The following is a 12,202-nucleotide window of genomic DNA, read 5'->3' as shown; positions in this document are numbered from 1 at the left end:
GGGGGCACTCTGGTTACCAAAAATAATAATTGTCCCAGTATAGAGGGTTTCCCCTCCATTGACTGGTACAAATTATCTTAAGTGCAGCATCTGTCGGAACAGATGGTATTTATTTGCTCCCCCACTGAGCAAATTAGGCACAAGGCCGTTTTTAATGTGAGGTAAAAACCAGCTCCCCTAAAAGGGGTCACTCTGGTTACCAAAAATAATAATTGTCCCAGTATAGAGGGTTTCCCCTCCATTGACTGGTACAAATTATCTTAAGTGCAGTATCTGCCGAAACAGATACTACACTTTGATCTTGTCGCCTGGGCTCCGGAGGGCTTGCTAAGCTTCTGTCTCCGGGCCACCAAACAATTGACACGAGACTGAAGAGAATTTACAAATAATAAACGCTAAATTCGGACAGATTTATTAGACAATCTAGTGTGTTCAAACAGTCGGAAAATGCTGAACGTTGCATAAACGCTATTTTACTGCCTCTTAATTTCATATTTCCCAGACAGTGCCCATATTTAAGTATTCTTAAAGAGCTTGATAATTATAATTAAATAATAATTATACTTCATACCTGCATACATTAGTGTTTCAATTATCAGTGTATGAAGTGACAATTTCTGTCTGTCAAAAGATGTGTGTGTGTGTGTGTGTGTGTGTGTGAGGGAGAGAGCGAGAGAGAGAGAGAGAGAGAGAGAGAGAGCGTGTGTACATGTGTAAGTATTAGGTGGGGCGGGCTTTTTGTCTGGGGTCGCGCAGTGAACCCGATCGCTTGATCTGTAGTCAATTTCCAAATTTATATATATTTATTTTTTTAGAAAATGGCACCAACAATATAAATATAACTTTAATCGATTTAATCGCAAAATTATCTGAAAGATATTTTATACGTGTTTTTCAAAAGAAAAAAAAATCCATTTAATAAAATCTAAATCATCAATAACATGCTAAAAGTTTTATAATTATTTTTACTTGAAATAAAATCGGTTCTCGTTTGCATATAAAAAGTTCAACTACTACTACCACTAATACTAATACTACCACTGTGTCGAGTTGATATGAGTTAGCTCCCTTTGATTTAACGCATGCGTACTGTATACGATACGGTTGTGTTTAGAGATTAAGAGAGGAGAATGACTATATAAATATAGATAGAAGGAGGAGGACGACGACGAAGAGGAGGAAGATAATAATAATAATAATGATAATAATAATAATAATAATAATAATAATAATAATAAGAAGAAGAAGAAGAAGAAGAAGAAGAAGAATTTTCGTAATCAATCATTTTATTTTCTTTGCTTTAGTTTTTGTTTGTTTTCATTTTTTTTTTTTTTGTCGATTTGGAAAATATTTGATAAAAAATATATCTAAAACAAAAAAGAAAGAATAAAACACTATTTAATAAAACTAAAATAATAACTTCGACATTTTTTCTTGCAATTCAAAGAAAAAAAGACATCCATCCCTTCTTTTCTTGACCTCTTCAATTTTTCATACAAAGTAGAACGAACATGATTGATCTATATGATTTGTTACTGATTTTCAGGCCTCAAAAACTCCAACTGTTAGGCTAAAAAAATTTTTTTTTTAATTAGTAAATGAACAGATACCTTTATCTGATATACACAGTAAAGTCGATTAATTCATCATTTCTTTGTTATCGATAGTTTACTTTCTACAAAATCAATATGTAATTTTAGTATATAAGTCTACTGTGGATATTTGCAGCATGTTCTTAAGAAATTCGGTATATATCCTTCAAGAATATAGTTTTTCAGGTTCGGAATTAGTTAAAAACGCTGGTATATTAAGAAAAAAATGTACGTAACTCTTAATTCATCTTTGCAGCTATTTATCTTGAATTGAAATACAAATAATAAACTATCGAATGTAAATTTGTAAGAATCGGGATGGAGCACTGCTGATTTTTTAAATTATAATTTATCCATGAAGAACTTATCGTTAGATAGCTTTTCACCACGAAGTAGTATATATTACTTCCTTACATTAAATGGGTTCGTGCCGTGTCTGGACCGATTTGTATAAACAAAAAATATTTATTGCTTTTTTTTTTTAAGCTGAGCATTTTAGCTGAAATGGATATCATGGTTAGTACTTGCAGAAGTATAATGCTGTTATTTTGATAATTCCTGTCTTATAAATGTCTACGTCTAGGCGAAACGTGAACAATATTAGGCGGTCCGGAAAGTCCGTGCCAACGTTTTACTACGTCACGTTTGAAACATGTCAACTTATAGACAGATATATTATGCTTATACTTCCGGTGAGAACATCCCTAACGCCCTCTGGTGAGACAGAGAGAGTTAACATTGATTTAATTTATGTTCATTTTAAAGCCCTTTGAAAACGAAAGATGTTAAGAGCCATTTCAGGTTCTTGGTGTTTTTTTCTATTTCCAGAGAGGAAAAAATAGATGGAAATGAACAAGGGTGATCCGACCGGTCGACCGGCATGATGATTTGGATTATAGAACATTACGGAAGTGTTTGGAAATGTTTACAGTTGGATTTGAATACTCGCGTAGCCAACATTCTATAAATGACAAGGAAATGAAGAGATTCACTTTATCTTTACGATTATATAAAAGTACACACACACACTTATATATATATATATATATATATATATATATATATATATATATATATATATATATATATATATATATATAAAGGTGAACGTGTCTGTCTGTCTGTCTGTGTACATTTCCCTACGCAATAACCCTGTCAATTTTTAGTCTATAGACTCGAAATTTGAAATACCGGGTACTGAGATTTGGGAAAATCGATGTGACGGGTGTCAGCCAGAAATTTGGCTGTAAGGGGTCAAATTTTAACGATTTGACCTTTAAGAACTCTACCAAACTCCTCCGACAATTTTGGGTCTAGACACTTGAAATTTTAGATTTAGGTTCCTTGAACCTGGATCTAATTTAATAAAGTGATTTGAGCCCGAAACTATAAATTTTAAGGGGTCATAATAGGGGTCAAATTAAAAAAAAAAATTACTTTTTTTTTTTTTTTTTTGCTCAGCATACACCTCCAAACACCCGGGCAACGCCGGGCTGAAATGCTAGTGTATATATATATATATATATATATATATATATATATATATATATATATATATATATATATATATATATATGCCTTGGACAATCAACAACTAGATGAGTGGACGTTTGGAGGCAGCTGAGATGTGGTTCTACCGACGAATACTTGACATTTCTTAGAGAGAGTGTCAAATGCTGAAGTTTTAAGAAAAATGAAGGTCAATCGCTTGCTAATGCGGGCCATCAAGGAAAGGCAGTGCCGCTTGTTGGACACCTATTGCGCGAAAAAGGGGGCATCGAACGGGACATCTAGGAGAACAAAACTGACGGAAAGAGAGCTAGGGGGAGGCAAAGAATAAGGATATTAGACTGGATGTGCAGGGCATTGAATGGCAACAGTATCATCGGACTCCGAGAACAAGTAATGGACAGAAGCCTATAGAGAACACTAACCGTGATTTCATCTACAGTATGAATATGCCACGACACATGGCGGAAGAAGGTACACACAGATATATAAAATATACGTTTTCTTGTCCTCGTTACATGTACATACCAGTATCTAACACTAGAATAATTCACATAAAAACTGACCTTGTGTCTAACTCAGATGGTACGACAAGACAATTAAATATGAGCAGAATCACAATCAAAATGTCTATTTTGTGTAGCTGAATTTTCCCTGCATTAAAACTAGTGGTGGAACGATTTCAGTATTATTGCCGATTCCGATGCGATTACTGATTCCGTACCAAATTCTCGATTCCGGTACGATTACGGATTCCGATTCTTTATAAATCTCTAAATGTCGAACGATGAAATTGTTATTTTTGTCGATCACCGTAAAAACATGTTAACTGTGCAGATATTTTCTGAGGCGTAAAAATATGAGGAATGATCTATAGATTTTCGTTCGTTTAAAATCAATAAATATTTATTATTTCATCATTATTAACAACAGTGGGAGATTTTGCTTTTAACAAAATCAAATAAATAAGCAAATTAAAAGAATCGTTTTAGGAATCGGAAAATAGGCACACATTTTTCCAATTCTGATACCGATTCTGATACTCACAAAAGTTTCGATTTTTCCGATTTCGATTCCGAGTAATCGTCCCAACATTATTAAAAACTAAGCATGTGTGTAACTCGGCCGTTGCAGAAATAAAAGCGTAGTATCTGTTCCGGCAGATACTGCTAGCAAAGACCATATGTGGGGGCGACCCCACAGATAAGACCTTGGTTAATGTAGGGGCAACCCTTCATACCAATTGTCACTATCCAGCTCCCCTACTCCCCGGGGAGTTGGTCCTCATTTCCCCTTCACTCCTTGTAATGAAAAATAAAGACCTTTTAAGATATTAGAAAGGTTTTATTCAACATAAAATTCAGCAGGTACAACAACATGGTCGGTAACGAACGACTAAGCTGGGAAAAGGCGCCAATTTCGTTCTATTTGTAAACATCTGGTGCGCATGCGCACTAGCGCTCTAAACTCACAACACTCTCCACCACATTTTATTTATATTTCGGGTTGCAGGTGATCTTCCTTCCCCTTTTTGTAGCTTCTGGAAGAAATTTGAAAACGCCCTTCTTCGAGTTAGACTGTTGCTGCTGCTCTTCTATTTCTAAACACTTTGTTTTGTCGACTGAAGAAAAAGACACTCCATTTGGTAAGGTATTATTCTTTGGGGTCTCCTGTTGATCAATCCACTCTGGTTCGCGGATGTTTGATGGCGTAGTAGAATCCGGTGATGTACCATGATCAGGGGAGACAGGAGATTCCAAGTTTGTAGAGGAGGGGTCAGTGACAGGAGTGGGGGCTAGGTCTTCTGTTGATACTGTTGACTGACGGCCGTCAGGGAAACGAATTCTGGCAAAGTTGGGAGTTGCAGATATTATATCTACTGGCTCCACTAGGGGATCTGACTTGTGTTGGCGGACAAACTTCCTAAGGAGGGCCGGTCCTCCTTGCAGCCACTCGGGTAAGATATATCCGATGCCCGACCTTCTGGAAAAGTTAAACATTCTCTCGTGTGGGGTTGAGTTAGTTGCTGTACAAAGTAGCCATCGAATAGAGTGCAAAGCTATGTCGAGTACTTCATGCCAGTGACGTTCGTCCAATTGCCTGGTTTTGAGTGCAAGTTTGATCGTTTTCCAGATTGTGCCATTTACTCTCTCGCATTGTCCATTGCCGATTGGATGGTATGGAGTTGAGTGGGTAATCACAACTCCATGTTGCTAGAGAAACTCTTTTAGTTCACATGAAATAAACTGACTTCCTCGATCACTATGGATGGAATCTGGGCAGCCAAAAAAAGGTAAATAAATTCTGGAGACAATTTATAACAGTTTTTGTTGATATTTCCTGACATGGATAGACAAAAGGATAGCGTGAATATTCATCTACAATCACGAGTAGGTATTTGAGATTATTCGTAGATGGTTTCGGTCCCATGAAATCTATTGAAAGACGTTCAAAGGGGGATCGGGAATGGATTAATCGACCTGATGGAGGTTTGAAGAACCTTGGTTTTAGTTCAGCACATATTTGACATTCAGCGCAGGTGCGCTTAGCATCTTCCATGGAGAATGGTAGATTCTTCTGCCTCACAAAGTGATAGAGTCTCGCTACTCCAGGATGACAAAGTGCTGCGTGCAGGTCCTTTAGTGATAATGAGCGCGAAGCAGAGCATGATCGAGAAAGGGTATCTGCAGAGTTATTAAGAGAACCTGGTCTATATACTATCTCATAAGAATAGTTTGAAAGTTCAAGTCTCCACCGAAGCAGCTTATCGTTTTTAATACGATTTGGTGTCTGCGTGTTGAACATAAATGATGCAGCCGGTTGGTCAGTAATAATGGTAAAGTGTCGACCGAGTAAGAGGTCACGCCATTTACGCACATTTACAATGGCTGCCGATTCACGTTCCACTGCTGAATGTCGACGCTCTGACTGCGTTAGGGTTCTGGAAAAATATGCTACTGGACGTCCATTCTGGGAAAGGCAGGCTGCTAATGCTGTCGCAGATGCATCAGTTTCTATCGTAAAAGGAACTTCATCCTCAATGGCTGCAACCGAAGCCTTGCAAATTTCATCTTTCATGGCTTGAAATTGATTTTTGAGTTTCTCAGTGATAGGAAAGGACGTAATGTTTAATAAAGGTGAAATCCGATCTGAGAAATTCTCTATCCATGGTGAATAGTATGAGAAGAGACCTAGAGCCCGCCTGAGTGACTTACTGTAGTTCGGAATCGGTAATTCTTTTAGTGGTGTAAGTCTGTCTGGATCCGGACTGATTGTTCCATTTTCCAATAAGTGCCCTAGAAACTTTAGTTTGGTTATACCATATTCACATTTTACAGGGTTTAGTTGCAAGTTAAGACGGTTGATAACCTTTCTAAAAGCGTCCATATTTTCGTTTAATTCTTTATTAGTTTTTCCTCCGATGACAATGTCATCAATGTAGGCAAATGTACCTTGGAGTTCATGTTCTTGAATCAGATTATGCATAATACGTTGAAACACAGCTACTGAGTTCGTTAGCCCAAAAGGTAACCTAGAAAACTCGTATAGTCCTCCGTCAGCTTCTCTCGTCTCTACGTATAGGGCATTGATAATATGCAGACTTCAGGTCCAACTTATTGAAAATTTTGTACTGCGATAGTTGGCGTATGATATCCGAAATTTTGGGAAGCGGAAAAGCATCCAAAAGTGTAAACCGATTTATAGTTGCAGAATAGTCAACGACCATGCGACGCTTATGTCTTTCATTTCTAGTTACTAGTACTTGGGCTCTCCATGGGGAATTCGATTTGATTATGATACCTTCTTTTAATAATTTTTGTATCTCATTCCGGATAAATTCGCAGTCCGATGCTGAGTAGTTTCTGCTTTTCGTTGCGATGGGTTTACAATTCTTTGCTAAATTAGCAAAAAGAGACGGTGGCTCGATTTTCATCTGAGTGACGTTACAAAACTGTAACGATGGTATCTTTCCGTTATAACGGAATTCCACCCGGTTATGCAATTGCATGAACTCTTGTCCTAGTATAATTGGAGCACACAAGTTGGGAATGATAGATAGACGCATATTAGTGTAAATTTGTCCATTAACAGCGATGGACGCAACACAGTGTCCTAAGGTTTTGCTCGTGAGATTCGAGGAAGCCATGCTTACCGTATCATTAGAAGGTAATATACTAAGGCCGAGTGATCTCACGATGTTCATTCGTATAAAGTTATGAGTGCTTCCACTGTCTACCATAGCTTTCAAACAGCTTTCAAACAGGTACTATTAATTGTTGCATTTACTACAGAATATTGTGTGCATGGAGTGCATTGGGATGACGCAGTGAGGGCAATATATGCAGAACTAGTCCTGGTATTATAAGTTGTTTGTTTTATTTAAGATCAGCAGACTTTAGAGAAGTGGCCCCTCTTTCCACATTTAAGGCAGTCAGCATTCCGAGCTGGGCAAATATTTCGAGAATGATTTTCTCGTCCACGGAATTGGCATCTGGCGAAGTGAGTCGCCTGATTATTTCTGGAAACAGCAGCACATTCATTAGTTAGTTCCAAACTAGAGTTATTTTCAGATTCATCTGCATGAATAGATGCCTTTGCTACAATTGATGTGTCATAAGCTGCTGCATTATGTTGGGCCATTTCAAGACTTCGTGCAGTTGCTATGGCATGATCTAGGTTAATTTCAAAACTTTCAAGTAATCTCTGCCTAATAGTTGAGGAAGTGAGACCTGTGATAAATGCGTCACGTATCGCTAGCTCCGCATGTTGAGAGGCAGTAACATCTTCAAATTTACAATCCTTAGAAAGATTCTTTAGTTTTAGGAGAAACTGATCAATAGATTCACCTTGACTTTGTTTCCTAGAGGCGATTCGTCAGCGGTTCTCCACCACATTTTATTTCTATTTCGGGTTGCAGGTGATCACATTAAAAATCGGCCTTGTACCTAATTTGCTCAGTGGGGGAGCAAATAAATACCTCAAAGTGTAGGATCTGTCCTTCAGATGCTGCACTTCAATATCTTGTTCTCTGTCAGAGGAGGAGAAATCCTTCACGACTGAGAAAATTTTTATTTTTGTTCCTTTTCCCCACATTAAAAAAAAACGACCCTGGTGTCTAACTCTATCCCGTGGGGAGGCATTGTAATTAGGAAGAACTGGGTCGACTTTTATTATTGTCCTATTTTGTGTACCCTTTTGTGGGGAGACCTGGATCTTGTATCTCACTCTATCCTTGTGGGGAGATTAGTAAATATGGACTAAGACATTTTTGAATTTTTAATGCCCAATCTATAGTATCCCTTTTTTTTGGGAGGAGTACGCCCCATCCACATAACAACTCTGTTGCCATGATCGCTGGAAAAATGATTAGATCATTCGACCGTTCCAGTAGATATCTCATTGTCGATGCAAATCTCTATAAGCATAAAAGACAAGTGTCCTAAAATGGAGTGCAGTTGCCGCATCTGGGATGAGCTGCCTGGTTTGTCATATTCTTTCTTGATAGATTCCAAAACTGGCGAGCCTGTCTCTGTTTTATTAATATTTTCATGGTAAGTGCTCCAATCTATAGTTTCCCCGGTCAAACTTTCGCAAAAAAAAAAACACTTTACTAACTACAATCACTATCAACATTCCTCTCACTCTGTATCAGATTCCATGAACAAAGTTTTTTTCCTAGAACTGCCCGCTTGTGGAACACTGCTTCACTGGCCTGCTTCAAGGCTGATTACAATATGGTAGCCTTCCAGGGTTTTTTGTGTTTTTTTTACAAGGTAGCCACCACTTATCAAGGCCCGGAAGCCACTCGGGGATAAGGATTATTTTTTATAGTCCAATGTAAACAAGATCTTGTTGAACCCTCCCTATAAATAATCAATTTCTACCTAATCTACACCATAAACGATGACAACGCTACCACCTTACATTCATAAACTTCTATCCTCGAGTGGCTTTTGACCTTTGATAAGTGATGACTTCCTTGTAAAAAATAAATAAATAAATACCGCTCTTTGTGTGTGGGGAGGCAAATAAATAACGACATACTCATGAAATTAGTTGAGGTTTTATTATGTCTATGGAATTAAGATTTTAATGTCAATTCCAGTGCGATAAGTGACCCAATTTAATCTAGATACTCCTATTTCAACAGAGTGTTATGTACGTTAGACAACCACGTATTCGTGTTTCCTGGCTGATCTTATCTACTTCCGGTGACGGAAGGTCTAGCTTTTGCATGTTCATTAAAAGTTGAAATTATTTTTATCTTTTTTTTTAATCTTTCCCTTCCATTCCCCGATACGAAGCGAGTCTGATCTTGAAACCGATTAGTGTTGTCATGTGCATCACCGTCATTCAAAGGGCAAAAGGCCATCAGCCCCGTTTTCATTAAAAGTTCACGGTTATCTCGCAGGCAATCTGATGCATATCTACAAGAGAAAAAAAAAACGTGTTTTATATCTTTGACATCAAGAAATTACTTCACTCCGTATAATTCTAAAATTTGGGGTTTTCTAAATAATTTGAACCGAACCAAACCAAATTTTGCCGAACTAGGTTTTAAATCTTTAACTTAGAGTGGATTATGGGTTATGTTTGGTTTAAAAAAACAGTTCGGTAAAAATTTTGTAGAACTACCAAACATTTTCAAACTAAAACATGATTTTGTATAAAATCTAATAAAATATGAGAAACACACACACACACACGCACACACACATACATACATACATACATACATACATACATATACTAGCATGGTTGCCCGGCGTTGCCCGGGTATTTGGAGGTGTATGTTGAGCAAGAAAAAAAGCGGTCAATTTTTTTTTACTTTGACCCCTATTATGACCCCTTAAAATTTATTGTTTTGGGCCCAAATCTACTTATTAAGTTAGATCCTTGTCCAAGGAATCTATATCTAAAGTTTCAAGTGTGTAGACCCAAAATTGTCGGAGGAGTTTGGTAGAGTTCTCAAAGATCAGATCGTTGAACTTTAACCCCTTAATCGCCAAATTTCTGGCCAAAATCTGATCACATCGATTTTCCCAAATCTCAGTACCCTATATATCAAATTTCGAGTCTGTAGACTGAAAATTGACAGAGTTATTGCGTAGGGAAATGTACACACACAGACACATAGACAGATATATATATATATATATATATATATATATATATATATATATATATATATATATATATATATATATATATATATATATATATATATACCCAAAACCTCTGGCCTTGATGGAAGGGAGACAAAAATTTGCTGCTATGGTTTCAACTGATCTTAAATAACAGCAAAAATTTGCTGCTATGGTTTCAACTGATCTTAAATAACAGCAAAGGTATTACTTAATTCCAAATATTTCTCATATGTTATATCGCCCCTCCTTTGGAAATAGGATACGATTATGAATATCTCCGGTATCAAATAATCCTCATATCCTGTGGAATTTACTTTATGTATAAAAACAAAATTAGGTAGATATAACATATTAGAAATATTTGGAATCAAGTCTTATTACATGGAAAGGCTGTCCCCTTTCCATGTAAATATGAAGAGTATTAGATAGGTGCAAATGACATTAGGATAAGCCAAGACTCGAACCTTGTAAGCAAGGTTAAGAATTGGAATGTTAGAATTTAGTCTATTGATAAATTCTATTAGAAATAGTCAGATATTATTTATATCGTAAAAAGAATTGATTATTTATTCTGTTTGGAATCGGAATGTTAAAAAGGTCAGCAAAAATGAATGAACAATACAAATTAAAAATATATTGTTAGAAAAAATAGGTTAGAGTCATATATTGAGATTTCTTTTGTTGTCAAAAGCGTGTGCATAGCCACGTGAATTGGTCACGTTTGGAAAACACACTTCTGACGTCATAACAAAGGGGGATTTTCAATATAGGAACTAAGAATTCGTTAATTAGAGAAGAGTCGGGAGTCAGCAGAAGAGTACAGTCGAGAGCAGTTGAGTTGGAGTCAGTCCTTTGGAAGCGAAAGGAATAACATTAAACTATGTAGATCCCAAATTTGAATTCCTGACGTCATCAGCATTCGACCGGTCCAATGAATAAAGAATCATCATTGTGCTTTTGTAAAACTGTTGTCACGTGTCATCTTTCAACGCTCAAAAGGTAACGTATTAATCATCTTGTAATGAACAGTGTGTGACCCTTACTAGATTATGTATCTCCCCTCCTCTGTGTTAAGAACTCTCTTTTTTTTTTTTTTTCCTTAAAGTTTTTCTTCTAGGGGATGGGACATCCAACCAGATATCTGACATTTACCCCTATTTTAGTGAGTCCAACCAAGAGATCTTTTCAGGATTCTAGCCGTCCCTTTCAGTGCAATCGCTTGTATTTCACTTGCACTTGGTTCACCGGGTATGCTTTCTATGTACTTTTTAAAGTTCTTTTTCATAAGCCCAGTTGCTCCTATGATGACTGGTATAATTGAAACGTCTTTTAATTTCCAATTTCGTTTCATATCATACATAAGTCCTTGATACTTTGTTATCTTTTCCCTCTCAACTCTGTTAAGCCCTGTATCATTGGGTACACTGACCTCTATTACGGTCGCTTTTTTGTTTGCTTTGTATACATCTCTATATGAAGTCCCAAGCATCCCAGAACTGTATAAATATCTCCTCTCCCTCATCATCTCTATCGTTATATTCGTTATACGTATGTGCCCTAATATGAACTCCGCGTCATTTTAAAAATGTTCCCCGCTATTCAACAGTCTCCCTTTGCTGCTATTTCAGATCATTTGAAAGCATAGCAGCAAGTTTTAGTCTCCTCTCCATCAAGGCCAGAGGTTTTGGGGAAATATCAGATATTTTGTAATTTATATGTACAACTAGGAAAACAAATGACTATGATTGAAACATTTCATGGCTGTTAACAAGTGCCAAAAATAGGCTCTGTGTCACGGAAAATCCACCTTAATGTGCGACCTTAAGGCTAAATGACACGTGACTCAGTACACAGTTCAAATCATTCCTTTTTTAAATTCTGATCACTAGTCACTAAGATTTTGAACTCATAAAATTGTCAAAAAATGTATTTATATATACACACACACATATA

The sequence above is a fragment of the Euprymna scolopes genome, chromosome 31, assembly GCF_053919585.1.
Source record: "Euprymna scolopes isolate OS-2025 chromosome 31, ASM5391958v1, whole genome shotgun sequence".
In the NCBI taxonomy this organism is placed as follows: Eukaryota; Metazoa; Mollusca; class Cephalopoda; order Sepiida; family Sepiolidae; genus Euprymna; species Euprymna scolopes.
This window is presented reverse-complemented; position numbering follows the sequence as displayed.